The 16,670-nt window shown below is 46.1% G+C and overlaps 1 protein-coding gene across 1 annotated transcript in view; it reads left to right on the top strand.

Annotated features, from left to right (window-relative positions):
- Positions 1 to 16,670, top strand: part of USP8 (ubiquitin specific peptidase 8) — a 724,285-nt gene that overhangs the window by 259,069 nt on the left and 448,546 nt on the right. The window lies entirely within an intron of this gene.

Genomic DNA, 16,670 nt, shown 5'->3' with positions numbered 1-16,670 from the left:
TTCATACTTCTAGTAAGCCTTACTTTCATCCTCATTCATTCATTGTCTCAAACCGGAAAAGGAAATTGGGCGAAGAGGGGAAAGGGAAGACCAAGGAAAATTGTAACACTCACCACTATTGGTGTAGTGTATCACGAAGAAAGAGCGTGCAACTTTATTGGTTGATCGCAAAAGTCGCTCACGATGTAGTTCCTGATATCTGATTTCTCCGGAGTCACTCTAGTTGTCACTCATATGTGACATCTCTGTTATATAAGAGAAAAATATGTATTTGATAGATACTGTAGGACTCACTCACTACAATACTAGCCATTAATCTATGTTGGGTTTTCTGTATTTCTTACCTCCCATCTGTTGTCATTCTGTACATCAAAGGAGGGTATTTTTTTATGGTTTCTAGCCCTCTCTTTTATTTAGACTGCAGGGAGACTGATTATCCTGGTCTAAGCTGCTACACCACGACAATACGTCCAGATTGGATATGACACTGTGTAACTGGTAATGAGAAATTTCCTAGTTAGCACGAAGGAAAGTTTCAATTCTAATAAGGAGGCGGAGGCGAGGATTATGCATTACTTTCCTCTCTTTATTTCAACAGCACGTTAAAAGATATAGTAAAAAAACAACACAAGACCACAACTCCCATGAAGCTCGGGAGTAACCGTGGCAACCAGTAGTCCAATCATAACACCAAGAGTCCCATAAACAGTAGCAGTCTCCGTAGTCCTTCCTCTTTCTCTGCTGCAGGAAGTTAAGCCCTGTGGGTTCTAGTCCGCCTTGGATTCAGAACCTAGGACAGCAAAAAACAAAAATAGTGAAGCCTGCTACTACACCTCAACCGTCTTCAAGGTACAACTGTTACGACAGCAACCAATGCAATTGCGAACTTTTGTCAAACAATCATAACCTGATATATGATTCGAGAGTACCACAGTGAGATAAAATATCCACACAGATGCAAAACAAATTACTGAACAGCAGCAATAAACATTGACCAGAAAAACATAAAAGATACGGAATTCTTCATCACGCCACACCTAAATCGCAGAGCAGAATTCCCCACGGGCGGGAAGGCATAAGAGAAACATGCCCGGGTGGGATAATCCTCGCCTCCGCCTCCTTATTAGAATTGAAACTTTCCTTCGTGCTAACTAGGAAATTTCTCATTCTACAGCAGGAGCGGAGGCGAGGATTATGCATGTTCAAAGCCTCCTTACCACCAAAGCGGCTGCCTAATGGATTGGTTTAAAGTAAAACTTTTTTACCGGCCTCATTCATAATCCACCTGACCCACCTGGCAATGGCCGGGGAAGACACCGCTTTAAACGGTTTCTTAATGGCAATCAGAAGTTGCCGTTCTCCCGGAGGCCGTACCTCCAATGTCATATCCTCATAGGCCTTGAGACATCTCACTACACACAATTTCGGGGAGTCTGGAAAAGCAGGGTAGGATACCGACCTTGTACTCGTCTTGGTTCTCCTGGATACAGTAAAAGTGACCCCTTCCGGGGTAAAAATCCGTGCTGTGAGATCCAAAGCTCTAACATCTGATGCCCTCTTGCATGAAATAAGGCATAACAACATAGCCAGTTTCGCTGATATCTCCTTCCTAGACAGGTACTGGTTGTCTTGCCAGGACATCAGTAACCGTAAAACTAGGTTGACGTCCCAGAGGCCCGAATAACGGGCCTCAGGGGGGCGAGAAATCCTAATGCCCTTTAAAAGTTTACACACCCAGGGATGCTCTCCCACCTGGATGTTGTCAATGGGCACGTGGCCTGCCGAAATCGCCGATCTAAAAGAGTTGATGGTACAATAAGCCAGCCCCTCCTGAAAGAGTTCTGTTAAGAAGTTGATGACCTCTGAAACTCCGGAGCCCACGGGATCCAGGTGTTTCGCCACACACCAACGTACCCATCGCCTCCAAGCTGATCTGTACCTTTTGATGGTTGCCGGGGCCCATGCCTGCTGGATGAGGAATTCAGCCTCGCGCGAAAGAGTTCCGTCCGACCAACGTCGCCTGAAATCCTCCATGCCATAAGCCGAAGATGGCCCTGAAGAACTAGGGGATGAGGGTTGCCCAAGGGGTCCACCACGACCTCGTTGAATACAGGCAGACGGATAGGAAGGTCCCAGCTCAGCTCTAGCAGAGAAGGGAACCACGCTTGAGAGCGCCAGATCGGAGTCACCAGGATCAGAGAGGCTGACTGTCGCCGAACCTGGGCCGCCACCCTCTGGATGAACAAGAAAGGTGGGAAGGCATAAGCTGTCATTGAAGACCAGTCCTGGAGAAAAGCGTCCACCGCCGCCGCCCCGGGATCCGGTTTCCAGCTGAAGTACCTGGGAAGCTGGGCGTTCCATCTGGAAGCGAAGAGGTCCACTTGGCAAGGACCCCAGAAGCGCATCAGCGAGCTGAAGACTGTCGAATCCAGTTTCCAGTCGCTGGAGTCCCGGAAGTGTCTGGAGTTCCAGTCCGCCACCGCATTCTGAGCTCCCGGGAGGTATTCGGCCGTCACCGAAATCTGACGCTGAAGGCAATAATGCCAGAAGTCCTTGGCTAGGTCCACCAGGACCCTCGACCGCGTACCGCCCAAGCGGTTGATGTATTGCACCGCTGTCGTGTTGTCCATCCGGAGGAGCACACAACAAGACACTCTGTCCGTCGTGAAGGATCGAATAGCAAAGGACCCCGCCAGAAGTTCCAAACAGTTTATATGCAGGGAAAGCTCCTCCTCCGTCCACCTGCCCCCCACTGAGGTTGAGCCGCAACGGGCTCCCCAACCGAGGCGACTGGCGAACGATTCTATCACCAGATCCGGTTGTGAGCCGAAGATCGCTCGGCCATTCCACGCCTCCATGTGGTCGATCCACCACTGGAGCTCCCTCCTGGATTCCTGATTCAGAGAAATCAGTTGGGAGTAGGTAAGTCCCCTCCTTAGATGGGACGCCTTCAATCTCTGGAGGGCCCGGTAGTGCAGGGGGCCCGGAAAAATGGCCTGGATCGATGAAGATAACAGGCCGACAATCCTGGCCAACTGCCGCAAGGAGATCCTGTCCCTCCGCAGGACTTTCCTCAATTCCTTCTTGATTTTCCCGACCTTCTGTTCCGGGAGGTGAAGGGTCGCCGTTCTGGAGTCTATCCTGAACCCCAAAAAGGTCATGCATTGCTGCGGGACCAGGTCCGACTTCACCTGATTGATGGTAAACCCCAAGCTCTGGAGGAGGGAGACTACAGTCTGTAGGTGGGAGAGAAGATGTGTTCTGGACTGATCCATTATCAGGATATCGTCCAAATAAATGATCAATCGAATGCCCAGAGTCCGGAGGTGTTCCATCACCGGTTTGAGGAGCTTCGTAAAGCACCGCGGAGCTGAAGACAGGCCGAAGGGAAGAGTCAGAAACTCGAAAACCTGTGTCCGCCACCGAAACTGGAGGAACCTGCGATATGGTGGAAAAATGGGGACCGAAAGGTAGGCGTCCTTGAGGTCCAGACGCACCAGCCAATCGTCCTGCAACAAGAGGTCTCTGAGAAGATGGATCCCCTCCATCTTGAAGTGGCGGTAGATCAGCCACTCGTTGAAATCCCTGAGATTGATAACGGGACGGTAACCCTTGTCCTTCTTTTCCACCAGGAAAATGTTGCTCAGAAACCCCGTGGGGTGAAGCTCTGAAGGACCAATGGCCCCTTTGGCTAACAGCTCCTGAACCTCTCGGTCTATGAGAGACTCGTCCTGCGAAGAAAAAAACCAAGGGCCTGGGCCTGGCCCTGGCCCCTTGAATCGGGGTTCCGTAGAACTCTATGTGAAACCCTTTGACAGTCTCCAGCACCCATGGATCGTGAGTAATCTCCGGCCACCTGTGGTAGAACAGGGCGATTCTCCCTCCCAACCGGACCGGGGTTAACAAAGGTACGCTTACCGTTATATCCTCCTGAGTTGCTGTGGGCGCCTCCTCGGCCTCGGTTGGTCTTTCCTCTGCCGCCCCGGGAGGGGTAGAAGGTCCCTTGGCGACCATCCTGCCATCCATTATTACGCTTGGCCTGGGCTCTATTAGGGCCTTGCTGCGACTGCCGGCCGGAGGAGCGACCCCTGCCTCGTCCGGCCCCACCGAAAACCTTCCCCGGGAAAATCTTTTTCATCAAGGCTTGCGCCTTGTCCAGGGCTGAAAAAGTGGCGACAAACCTCCCTAACTCCTTAACAAAAGGATCACCAAACAGGGAACCTTGAGCAATCGGGCCCGCCTCCGAGGAAGAGAGCTCTCCAAGTTTGGGGTCTATCTTTAGGAGTAAAGAACGGCGGCGTTCGGCCGAGAGGGCGCAATTCGCGTTGCCCTGCAGGCACATTGCTCTCTGCGCCCAGCCTGTAACCTCGTCCGCCGACATGGGTTCTCCAGAAACCCGGGACCTCTCCGCCAACTTTATCACTTTAGTCAAAGGGCCAACTACATCTAAGAGCTTGTCCTGGCAAGCCCGCCATGATCTATCTATCCCTTTCTTGGGATCTTTCATATATTTAGCAAAGAAGGTGCACAATCTGGGGGTCAATCTCGGGGGTCAAAGTGACACCATTGGGTAGGGAAGGTCTGGGACATTCCGACCGCAGGCGGGCCCTACCCACCTTATCGAGCGGACGCCTAACTTTGTCGGCCACGTAATCAGCCACCTTTTTGTCGGGAACCCATTTCGTGGACCGGGGTCTGTAAATGCACGTGGGATTAAACACATCATTAGAGGGACCGTCCCCTTTGCCCACTGAAGATGCAGAAGACTGAGGACGCCAAGATCTGTCCTGCTCCTGGTCCCCATCCGAGGACTCCCCATCATCCTCAAAGTCCACCTCCCCCAATTCGGGAAACCCCTCTTCGGGGTCATAGTCCGTGGCACCTTCGTCGCCGTTTTCTCCGGGTACAACTTCCTCCCGGTAGGGTGCATCCCGAAGCGTGCGCGCACTCTTCTGAAAGGCCTCCGCCAGACGGCTGAAGCCCTCAAGGTGCCCCGCGTCGCGCTTGTAGGCCTTGCGCGGTAAAGCAACCTGTGGCCCGCTAGGCCCGGCCTCCCCGTCCCCCAAGATGCCTGTGCTTCTAAACACATGGGCGGACAGACGGTTAACGCTCTCCTGCAGGGGGGCAAGCGCCTGGGCGATGGCCGAAGATAGGAGCCTGTCCACCTCCGCATGTCTGCGCACCTGGGAGAGCCGGTCCTCTGGAGAGGATAAAGGTGGGGTATAGTCGTGCTCCTTCTGAGCTTGCATAATAAAGGAGGTGAGGGCACCCAATGTGTGAAACGCCCCAACTAAATTAAGGGGGGCTCCCCCCTCGCCGGTGCCCCTGCGCTGAAAACTCTCCAGATAACTTAAATGCACGTGGTTGTAGGACACATGAGGAGGAGTCAGCTTAATAAATCATGTCCTGGGTCTAAGCCCGTCACTCCTACCGCCAAGGCGGTGTCAGGCGAGGGGAATCACCAAGAGCGAGCGCTCAACACACTGAGGCAGAAGCCTCACACACGACGCTTCACAGGCGCCTGAAACGGAGCGTTAGCGAGACGCGCGAAACAGCGCCACCTAAAGGACCCGCTCCGAATATAAAATGTACGCGCTCGGGCCGAAGCCTACCGCGCGCTGCCAACACCGTGAACGACCCGCTACGATAGCGTAGCTCAACTAACACAATCCAATTAGGAAAACACTCTCAAAGTTGCACAGAAAGCCCACGCAGCCAAGACCCAAACCCACAGTAAGGAGAGAAGGGACTTAACTGACGGGCCAGCAGTGAAGAAAGAGGAAGGACTACGGAGACTGCTACTGTTTATGGGACTCTTGGTGTTATGATTGGACTACTGGTTGCCACGGTTACTCCCGAGCTTCATGGGAGTTGTGGTCTTGTGTTGTTTTTTTACTATATCTTTTAACGTGCTGTTGAAATAAAGTGAGGAAAGTAATGCATAATCCTCGCCTCCGCTCCTGCTGTAGAATTAAGTTACTGCGACAAGAAAAACACAAAACAAAACCTATTATAATTTCCTAAACATGGAAATATGGCAGTATAATTCTCTTATTCTGTGGGGAAAATACTACAACTCTCGTCATAGGTCAAAAAGACTCTTTAGCGTTGTCGATATTGAGGTAAAAGTTCAACTTTAAAAGATTACACGGTGCTGCTATTAAAATACAGCGCTATGGTAGGGGACTAATTTTACATGATACTTCCTCCTCCCTTCCCGAGTGACTGCATCTCTCTTATGGGATCACCCTCTTTGGGACCCCGTCATATTTATTGCCTCGCACATAGACAAGCATCAAACCCCGATTCCTACCTTCCTGACGGCGCGTCCACATCCCAAATTTATTCGATCTTTACTATCATATTCTCTTCTTTTTTATAGTTAGTCCCGGCTGATAAGCGTGGAACAACACTTCCTTCCGGTCGTTGTTAGACGACGCTACCGCGCATGTCTGGCGGGCATCTTTGAATGTCGACTAAAGTAATTTATAAGAAAAGAGACTAAACCTTGTGTCGGGCCAATATTTAATCTATTCACCCGGATACTAAAGAGGCAGGCTAGTCCTTTTAGTGTTATTTAATATCAACACGGAATCATGAGCGTAAATTAATTTCACTCGTGATTCACCGAAGTCTCTGTTACTACGCTATGGATGTTTTACAGCGGCCATCTTTGCATATTCTGACCCCATAAAATTATTGACATGCTTTAGGTTTCATAAGCTATGTGCTAAAAAATATATGAGGTATCTAGAGCCCATATTACCGGGACTATGTTTATCTATATATATTTTTCTTCCGGTTTGTCTATAGTGTGTATATTAGTTCTAGCACCATACTTAACCACACCCTAAAACCTAACGTTATACTGGAATAAGATGCCCAAAATAACTTTAAAGGTTAGGTTCACTTGAACAAGCTAAAGGGGGAACATTTATTGAGTCAATTTTACTGTAAAAAAGATATAACTATGCTTGATGTTAAAGGAATCCCCCCACCTTGCTAACTATATTTGTGCAAAATGTCTATACCTGTGTAGTCACAGGTCTCCAGCTTCAGTTAAAAATATATAATCACCAGATAAATAAAAGGACCAATTAGCACTGGTTCCATTGCCAACACCCCAGTACCAATGGGTAACATTAATGCTTTTATCCTACAATGATTGATGGAACATAACACATCATATGCATCCAGTCACCTACTCCTTTGCATCTTGGTCATCAGTTGGCTTTATTCTGATTATGTTTAGAAACTATCCATGCGACAAAGAGCTATGTCCTACGATAGTTGGCACCTCCTGGAACCTTTTAGTTGTATTGCAGACCTCTTTCTAGGATTTGGATAATCATTTGAGCAGTTACATTCTGATAAATACTTGTAAACGCATTAAATGCAGATTCCTTACCATAAAATACTCTCCAACTGGCAGATAAGAACCGCATGATGCCCAGCCTGGGCGATTGTTGAACGGAGAAACCCATCCATAATGAAAGAAAAGGGAAAGGAAGCAAACACTGGGGGCGAACCTCTGACACAGACTCCTCATCAGCCCGCTCCTCCATTGTTCAATTCACTGTACTTCTTCCTTTTTGCCACTTCATTTGGCATACTGGCATACATAATGTTTTCTATTTAGGAGGGGAGAAGTAGAGAAAAAAGGACAACACCAATCTGAACAACTGGGAGGATTTCTGATTCATGATGACAAAAAGTTAACAGTTTGGGGTCTCATTCTGCTCCTTCTACCACCATCTCCCTGTCTTCTGTCTCGCTCCAATGGCTTTCCTTCTGGCCCTACGTGCCCTTGGCCTACCACAGCATGATGATCGGGTGCAACTTATGTTGCGAGAGTGGTTCTGGGACTGTCCGGGCATCCCCTGAGAGTGCGGATGTGGAGCTGCGATCCCCTTCTCTGCCTACCGAAGTACCTCTTCAGCCGTCTCAAAGAAGTGGGTTTGAGGCTGAAAGGTGACCTTAAGTTTGGCCAAGAAAGCATATAGCAAATATTCAGGTTGCAAAGTTCCTCTCAGGGTATCAGTGCTGCTTTCCTCCAATCAGCTGTAGAGGCTGTGTGAATAGGTTCCAAGTGCAAGTCAGGCAGTAAGTTACTCAGTGGGCCAACCAGAAAATACACCGCCTCCCCTTATTAATGGAAAATCACTATATAGTCACTCAACATTATCAAAATGCTCTTTCAATAAACACAACTCATGTGTAGTTCACTATATGTATCAAAAACATGATTCCACTTCCCTTATTAGGTCATAATTTCATTATTTCAAAAAGAGTGCATCTTTCTTAAACATTATACTTTAATTATATATGTTAATTTCTTACACAAATCAATGTAGTTACAAAATCCACATTCATGAGCTCCTCCTCACATCACACACAACCATCACCCTAAAAAACACATTCTCATTCATACCTCACATACACACCTTGACATAAAAAGGCTGTACCCCAACAGTGTTGATTAATTGTCAATATATTCTTTTGTTCAAAATAGGAAAAACCTTGTATCAAATTCATCCTTACTATGTATTATATAGATTTTTTATTTTTTTTATTTTACCTCCTAACAATTAACTCCCATCAACAGTATTAGTGTATTTCAATGCTCCTTAGTCCTTCACACCTGATGTTGGACCTGTTTACCATTTGCTGTTGTCCTCTTAAGGCCCTATAACGGCTTCAAACTTGTGTCGACGTGCTTTTCAGTGAAACCCGGCAAACGCCATACACCTTTCTCAGGGCGCAGAAAATCAGCGCTCACCTTAAGAACAAGTGCAGGTGACTAGTGAGGTGGCCAAATTTCCTAGAAAACACAATGGACCATGATGAACAAAGATACAAAGGAATCAAAAATCTTTAAAAAAAAAAAGACCAGTGTTAAGACCCCTTCTACCACTTGTGTACCCACCACCTCCAAAGGATCAGACCCAGAGATAGATAAACATACATGCTCTAAATCAACACCCCAAGTGAACCATTACCGATATTAGTTAACATGCATAAAGCCCCATTTAACCACCACCACAAAGAATATTGTAATATTTTTTTCTACATGACAAACACACTCCCTGCCACATACCATTGGAAATGAATGGGAATACTCCTGCCAATAACTGGGCTAAACACAAGAACCCCGCTTCTCCTTCAAATTTGTTGTGTTCAGAAGTGTCTTCAAACATTCTCTGACATCTTATGGGTCTGTATGGCAGGCTCCAGTCTCGCCCCCAATATCTGCACTTTCTCCGAGCCAAAGGCTTCAGCGGGGAGACAGCCAAATGTGCTTTGCTCGGATGCCAGCATTCACCCTATTTTGGGGCCTCTCACCTGCTGCTACACTCGTCAGTCATGCCTCCCCTCTCCTCTACTGTCTGCCGCAAACAATTGTCTGTGCCTTCTCTCTGACCCTTCTGTGGCCAATGGGGCCCGCAGACACTCGTTCCAGCCCATTCTACAGCCCCCAGCCCTCTGACTGCTCTCTGTGTGATCTGGCCGGTTAGAGGAGGCTTGACCAAGTTCTCACCTCACTCTGTCACTCAATGGTGGGGAGACTATATGGGTCTCAGCAGGAGTCACTAATCCGGCTCCCCGCACAGTCGGTATGTCACTTTGGCTTCCTGTTCATGTTATACTTTCTGTGCTCTCCAGTTGCCATCGGTGTCTTCTTTTGAGGCTTCCTCTATGTGGCCAGGCCAGAGAGAAGTGGGTTCCCAAGCCTGCACTCCTCCACAACGGGTGGGAGTTTAGGGGGCTTGCACCACTTGTGGAAAAGTTTCAGGCCTCCACTCTTGACCACCTCCACCTACGCTGGCACCTGGTTACAAGAGACTGACTGGTAGGCACTACCCTCGCATCTGGGGGCTTTAGCCGGGCTCTGTGGCACCAGGCTGCTACTCACCTTTACCTTGATCTGTTCCACATTGCCCTCTCTTGCACTTTTCTCTGCCGTCAGAGCCCCTCTTCATATCCCGTAGGTTGAAGTTCGAAGAGTCGTGGGGAAGCAGTATGAGTAAGGGTTTTGCCAGGTGGTTTCACGGAGCAGGTTTATCTTGCGACCACCATGATTGGTGTACATTTGCATATACAAATATTGTCTGTTTTTCAACATAGACCAGGAGCTTTTTCAGTTTGCTGTACTTCTTTTCAGCCTTATTAAGCACACCTTGGCTGTTTACGAAAGAGATGGAAATGGTCACTACCCATGTTCGGAGAACCAATATTTCTCCACCGCTATGACTGGCTGTTGCAGGCGGGCTCGCCACAGTCAGTAGGGGACCACCTCCAGACAATCTTGAACCTTTAGACATTTTTGTCCCACCTCACTCCTTCGAAAATGCTTTATTCATTGGAGTAATTTTGGACACAGTAGAGTTCAGTGCTTTCCCTCCGCAATGAGTCCAGAACATTCCAGTTATGATCATGATTTTTCAGTCTCATTACTTGAACACAGTGAGAGCAGCCCTGAGACTTCTGAATGAATGAATGAATATAAAATGTATAAAGTGCTAAAACTTAGCCCAATGGCGTCAAGGTGCTATTACGGAACTTGTAGGCAGACGAGCCGGCATGCTTAAACTGAGATCTGCGAAAAAAGCCAGGTTCTTGGCTTTTTATTTTACTGCATCCTCCTCATAAGCTGTGCTTGATGGCATATGCATGCTCTGCAATGGACTTAGAAGTTCCAGTGGGCCAAGCATCAAGGCAATCTAACCATTGCCATCTAGGTCTTGGAGGAGACGGTTCAAGATATGCAATGGTAGCTGTTCAGATGCAATTGGTCCAGCGCAGGCCCCTCTCCCATCTTCACCCAGAGATGATGGTGGTGATGGACTTGGGGGGCTTGGGAGGAGTTGAGGGACATACATCTGACTCTGAAGCTTTGCTGATGTCAATCAAGGAGAAACTGTTGCAGGTTCTCATGGACAACACCACCGCCATGTAGTACTGCAACAAGTATGTTGATGTAGGGTCCTGGGTCTTGTGTCTGAAGGCTCTGCTCCTCAGGAGGTTGTTGGAGTGCCATGGAATTTTTCTGATTCCCAGCCACCTGGCCAGCTCCCTGAATGCAACAGCAGATTAAACGAGCAGGCAGTGCCTGGCAAATCAAAAGAGGCATCTGTATTCTTAAGTCAGGCAGGGCATTTTCCAATATTAGGGAGAACCCTGGCTAGAAATTTTCACCAGCACCGAGATTCCGCAGTGTTTATAGGTTTGTGCAATGGCGTTTCCGCAAGAACACTTGTTAGATATGTTCTGTCTGGAATGGAACACTGGGCCCCTGCATGGCTTCTCGCCTCTGTCCAAAGTTCTGAAAAAGGCCAGGAACAAATGGGCGAAGTAATCCAATTGGCTCTGGGTTCGGAGAGTGTGGTACTAGGACCTTGTAGGCATAAGTATCTGTCCTCTCAGGCTGCCACTTTGCCAGGACCTTCTGCTTTAGCAACAGTGCTGGGTCCTCCACCTGAATCTGTGCAAACTACATCTACATCCATAGAGATTAAGCAGCGGCAACTGACTGCATTTTATCTATGAGCTGGTAATAACTTGTGGCCTGGTGTGGCGCTTGCAATACTGATGCCTTAAAAAGTAGAGTTTCAAGACATGCTTTTGTTTTTCTCATCTTTGGCCCAGCAAGGCCTTGCAGGGGGCACTGTTAAAGGTTATTTGTCTGCCCTTTTGGCCTTTCTATGTGTTTGAGGACCAATCGTCCTTGTTTAAATCACTTATTATGATGAGATTTATTAAAGACTTTACATGCATGTTCCCTCCCAAGCTGTTTGTGGTGCCACAGTGGGACCATAACTTTGGTTTTACTGTTTCTCATGTGTACACCCTTCAAGCAGATACATAGCTGTTTGCTGCATCTGTTGACTTTAAAAAACCGTCTTCCTCATTGTAATTACATCACCTTGTCTTGAGTGAACTTTAGGCACTTTTAATGCATTCATCCTACACTACCTTTTCCACAGACAAGTTGGTGCGACATTCTTACCAAAAGTCATGCCTCCCTTCCACATTAGGTGATTCATCACTTTACCAATGTTCCTTGCTCTCCATCACCTCTTGAAAGATGAAGAGAGTGCCCATCAGCTTGACCCCAAATGAGCTTTAAATTTTTACAGTAATCGTACTAAGGACCAATGCTGGATGATCAGCTTTTTGTGGGTTTTTTTGGAGCAGAGAAAGGGAAGGCTGTGCCGGAAAAGACCGTGGCGAAGTGGATGGTTCTCTCCATTAAGACATGCTATTCTCAGGTCACAAAACAGCTTCCGGAAGGTCTGAGAACCCATTCCACCAGGCCTAAGGCTGATACCTCTGCATTGGTACACAGAGTGCCTGTCTTTGAAATCTGCAATGTGGGTGTCGGTGCATGCGTTCACGAAGCACTGCTGCCTTGATAGCTACATCAGGGGGGAATAGCATTTTGACCTTTCGGTCGTGCAAGACTTTTTGGTATGAGCCCACTCCACAGACACTCCAACTGGGAGAACCGTCTTTGTTATCTGTTCAAAGGTGATGGATCTTCGAGTAAAAGTATTCATCAGAAGAACAATTTACTTATCTTTGGAAATGCTGTCCTGCCATCTTCCTAATCTGTAAAGTGGTCTGTGCTTAACATTTAAAAAGGTCTCAAGTTAGTATTTAGCATACTGTTAGCTACATTAGTTCATGCTCTGTGTCCAGGGCGGTTTGAAGTCAGCACGGAGCTACGCAATGTCACATAGTGGTGCTCAGGAGCCCTTGTGTGGGAAAGTTTTACCCGTCCAGTTTGGTACCTAGGGTTCTTTCTAAGGTCTGGAATCTGCTGTTGGAGTATTGACCAGAAAGAGTATTACCAAAGGTAAGTCACTTGTTCGTTTGCACATTCCTAATATACATTGCCAGTTATTCAATGCCTTTAAAAGAAGATTGTTCCTTTAATTATTTGCTAATTATTACTCTAGTACCTTCCAAAATTCCTAGATGGAGGTCCTGAGGTGTGCCTATAATGTGACACTAAGAGAAGAAAAACCATTCCTCATTTCTTTCTAATCTTACCCTTATTGATTGCCATGCTATAATCTACCTGGCTGATCCCTGGATGTCCCTAATCCAGTCTTTCTTCACCTTGCTATGCCGCCTGACCTTAATACCATTTAGGGTAAACATCCGCCCAACTTTGTCTCTGCATGTATTATCGACACTTCAGATACAACACCTTGTATTATGGTTCGATAGCAAACTAGTTTTGGATTATCGATTTTTGATTTCTTTTATGATATTTAGATTCCATTCTGATTTTACATATAATAACGAAAAAACAAAAATATCAAAAGTGTGCTCCTATAGTGTACCACAAAAACGGATATATGTTAATGCATGTGCTGATGCACAATAAGATCCCCAATGCCAAACACTTTTATCTTTTGCAAAATTAGGTTAATTCAGGCTAATTCTAGCGTGCTTACTTTCCAAAAGAAAGCTGACAAACTGAAACTCAATTTGCTTAAAAACTGCTTGTATAATATGCCATGACGCCTTGGGAAAGAACTGAAATGTATTTGTTTTTATCAATAATACTCTACCTATTATGGATAGTGGTACAAGATTCCACCTTTCTACCAATGCCTTTACTTTCTTGATAAGTGATCCATAATTGAAGTCAGAGATCTCGTTCTAATACTCTGAAACACAAATTCGGAACTATCTCTTAGTTTTGCGTTGTATCTTTCCCACGATGAATTTGGAAAGAATTTAGTATATGCATTATAAACAAAACTTCAGTTTTAGTTAAATTTACCCTGTAACTAATTCCTTCCACCCAGCAACACCCACACTTGTGTTGCTAAAAATGCTGCGCCACTTGGGTGGCTACGCCTAGTTTGTGGGGGGAGCACAAAAAGACTGAGAGTTTCAGTGGTGGTAGGGGGAGCACCAGCCCTTGCCTAAGGCACGGCTCCCCCATGTCCTTGGGGCCTACTGGGTGGATCCCTGCTTGGGGATCACTCTCTGGCATGATCCACAAGCAGGGATCTGCTGGGCAGAGATACCATTGAAAATTGGAGATTACCTTCTCTCCAACAATACCTCTTCCAAAGCGATCACTGCTCGGGGGATTGAGATATGTCCCACAAGCACTAATGCAGTGAAAATAAAATGAGCCCATTGTCTCGTTTTACTTTTGCTTTAGTGTAATGACGTCAGTGCACACTGATCGTCATTACAGAAAAAAAAATTGAGGCTGCGTGGGAAGTTCTTTCCGAGCAGCCCAAGGTTAAGATAAAATAAAGGACTCCATTTGGTGCATTTCACCAGAGGGGCCTTTGTACACCTCCTCTGTGTCAGCCATTGGCCGACACATGCACAGGTGAGGTAGTGTTGGTATTGTCCATTAGCCGACACCTGTACCAAAGTGGGAAAGCAATGCGGTATGCCCTAACTGGATCTATTCACCCCTGTCGAGAACAGGGTCCTGCATCAGAGCCTCCACACCCTACAGCTTCATGCGAGGCAATTGCGCAGTGCTAGCTTAATGCGTTTCATTTCTCAACTGAGGTGGGTAATGTAATTTCTACCGCCAGATGCTCTTCCACAAAGTCAGTCTATGCAGATGGCTGGGACAATGTTGTTGCCTAGTTCATTGCACACTTCGGAAGTAGTAAGAGCCACTACATTTAACAGTGATTGCTCCAAAGGCTCTTGAACTGCAACCCAGCTATTTATTATGTTTACCTCACTATAGCAAGGAAAATCCACCTCCAAATCTGGCCTTACAAAATGCATACTATCATGCATTTATAGTAGCAGTCAGTAGAGGTGGAATGAAAGGTAAAGTACTGATTCACCTGCTGTAGGATACACCTGGACTATATTAAATGTATATTCAACGCTGAATATTGAGGCTTAAAGAGAGGTTCTAGTAGTGCGTAAAGCAGTTTTAAACTTCTTGTTGCAATCCACTAATTATGCTATATGCCCAGCACCACTTGTTGGGAGCTGATTGTTCTGCTTTACAGTCCATGTAGTCCATACACGCACCAAATGGAAAACATTACTTATGTGAAACTATTAAATTGGTTCTAATTCTTTTGTAATTCTTCTTCTTCTTATGTATTATACTCTACCTGCTGCAGAGTATATATAACACGTCATACTTCTTTTTTTGGAATCACAATATCAAGCCATACTGGGAAAAACAAACTATTTTTCTGATGCATTGTGGGCTTCAGGGTGTCTTAGTGATGAGTCATAAGCGTCATGGCTAATGTTAGACAAACATTTTGCACAACAGTGACAAAGCAGTAGCTACATTAAATATTTTTAGTAAGCTTCAGTATTGCACTGCTGTCAAAACCAGCACCATCTCCTTTATGAAAAGAGCCCATAGACGTGGAATGAAGGAGAAAGCACTGAGCGCATAGATAAAGTCTGTGTTGTTTCTTGAACAGTAAACATGCAGATTTAGAACAAGATTGACACTGAGATAACAACTCTGACAGAAACATTGCAAACAAGAATCCAAAAAAAAGTCTAATGGGTCAAAAGAGGGACTCCTAACCTCTGAGGCAACTCTCTGAACTTCTCTCTGGGTAGCTAAAACAGCTATCCACTACCACTTTGTGTATCCATCTAATATGGTGACCAGCAAAAGGAGGAGCCCATTTTCCGCTCACAGATGTTTTAAAAACTTTTTACACTAAACTCTCAGATAGTCTACTTGTGCTGGATAAGATATGGATTGGTCTATATATTGTATATTTATATAATCACCAACTGGCCCTTTGCAGATAACTTTAGTCAAGAGCACCGTTGACAGCTTCTTCCTAGTCACTTGCCAGCTGATGTCCAGAGGAGACCAATTACCTTGAACTGAAAGGTCCACCAGAGTCACTTCTCAGTCATATCCTGTTTGTTCAGTTGTAGCCACACCCAAAGCACCACAAACAATGCTGTGCACTCCTCACAGAAAAGGAGCAAAGAAAATTAAGTCTGTGATCAAGAGCTTGCCAAACCATTTTTATACTGGTGATGACTTGTATCAACCTTACCATGTCTCCCTGGACCTGAAGCCAAGAACTCTGTGGGGCTATAGGAAGGCTAAGTGGCACACCACTAGAGTCAGCATCTTTGTGAAAACCCTACATTGAAAGTAAAATGGTTGGTAGTTCTCAGAATTCCCTATTAAATTAATGGAAAATTATATGGCTGTAGAAATTATCTACAAGTAATCTACCAAATTAACGTACATAGAATTGGCATGCACCTTCTAAAAATATCTTTATGTTCATTGCGGTATACTTTAGCATTGTAATTATAGATCTCATTCACAGAAAAGTAAGTTTCTAATAGGTGTTTTCTTTTCGGAGAAGGGTGGGTTGTGGGTCGCAGGCCTCTGAAACTGAGAAAACAAATTGTTGATAGTACTCAGAAATTCACTATATTCGATGAAATCCCTTCTGTGAGATCGTGGAATGGCTGAAGTGGGGGCTGGATTATGGAGGAGATAGACATGCCTCCCTGTAGAGATAGCCCTGACACCTCTTCAAGTTGTCTATATCACGGTGAACCTCTGCAGTTATCTCTGATATAATGTGCCTAATGACTGCTTCATCTTCCTTATGTATGGTCGTAGAAGTCTTTTAGGGGGACCAAGAGCAACCCTGTTATCTCAGCCC

Source organism: Triturus cristatus, chromosome 3_1 (genome assembly GCF_964204655.1).
Source record: "Triturus cristatus chromosome 3_1, aTriCri1.1, whole genome shotgun sequence".
Classification (NCBI taxonomy): domain Eukaryota; kingdom Metazoa; phylum Chordata; class Amphibia; order Caudata; family Salamandridae; genus Triturus; species Triturus cristatus.
The sequence above is the reverse complement of the archived record's forward strand: the minus strand, read 5'-3'. Positions and strand labels throughout refer to the sequence as shown.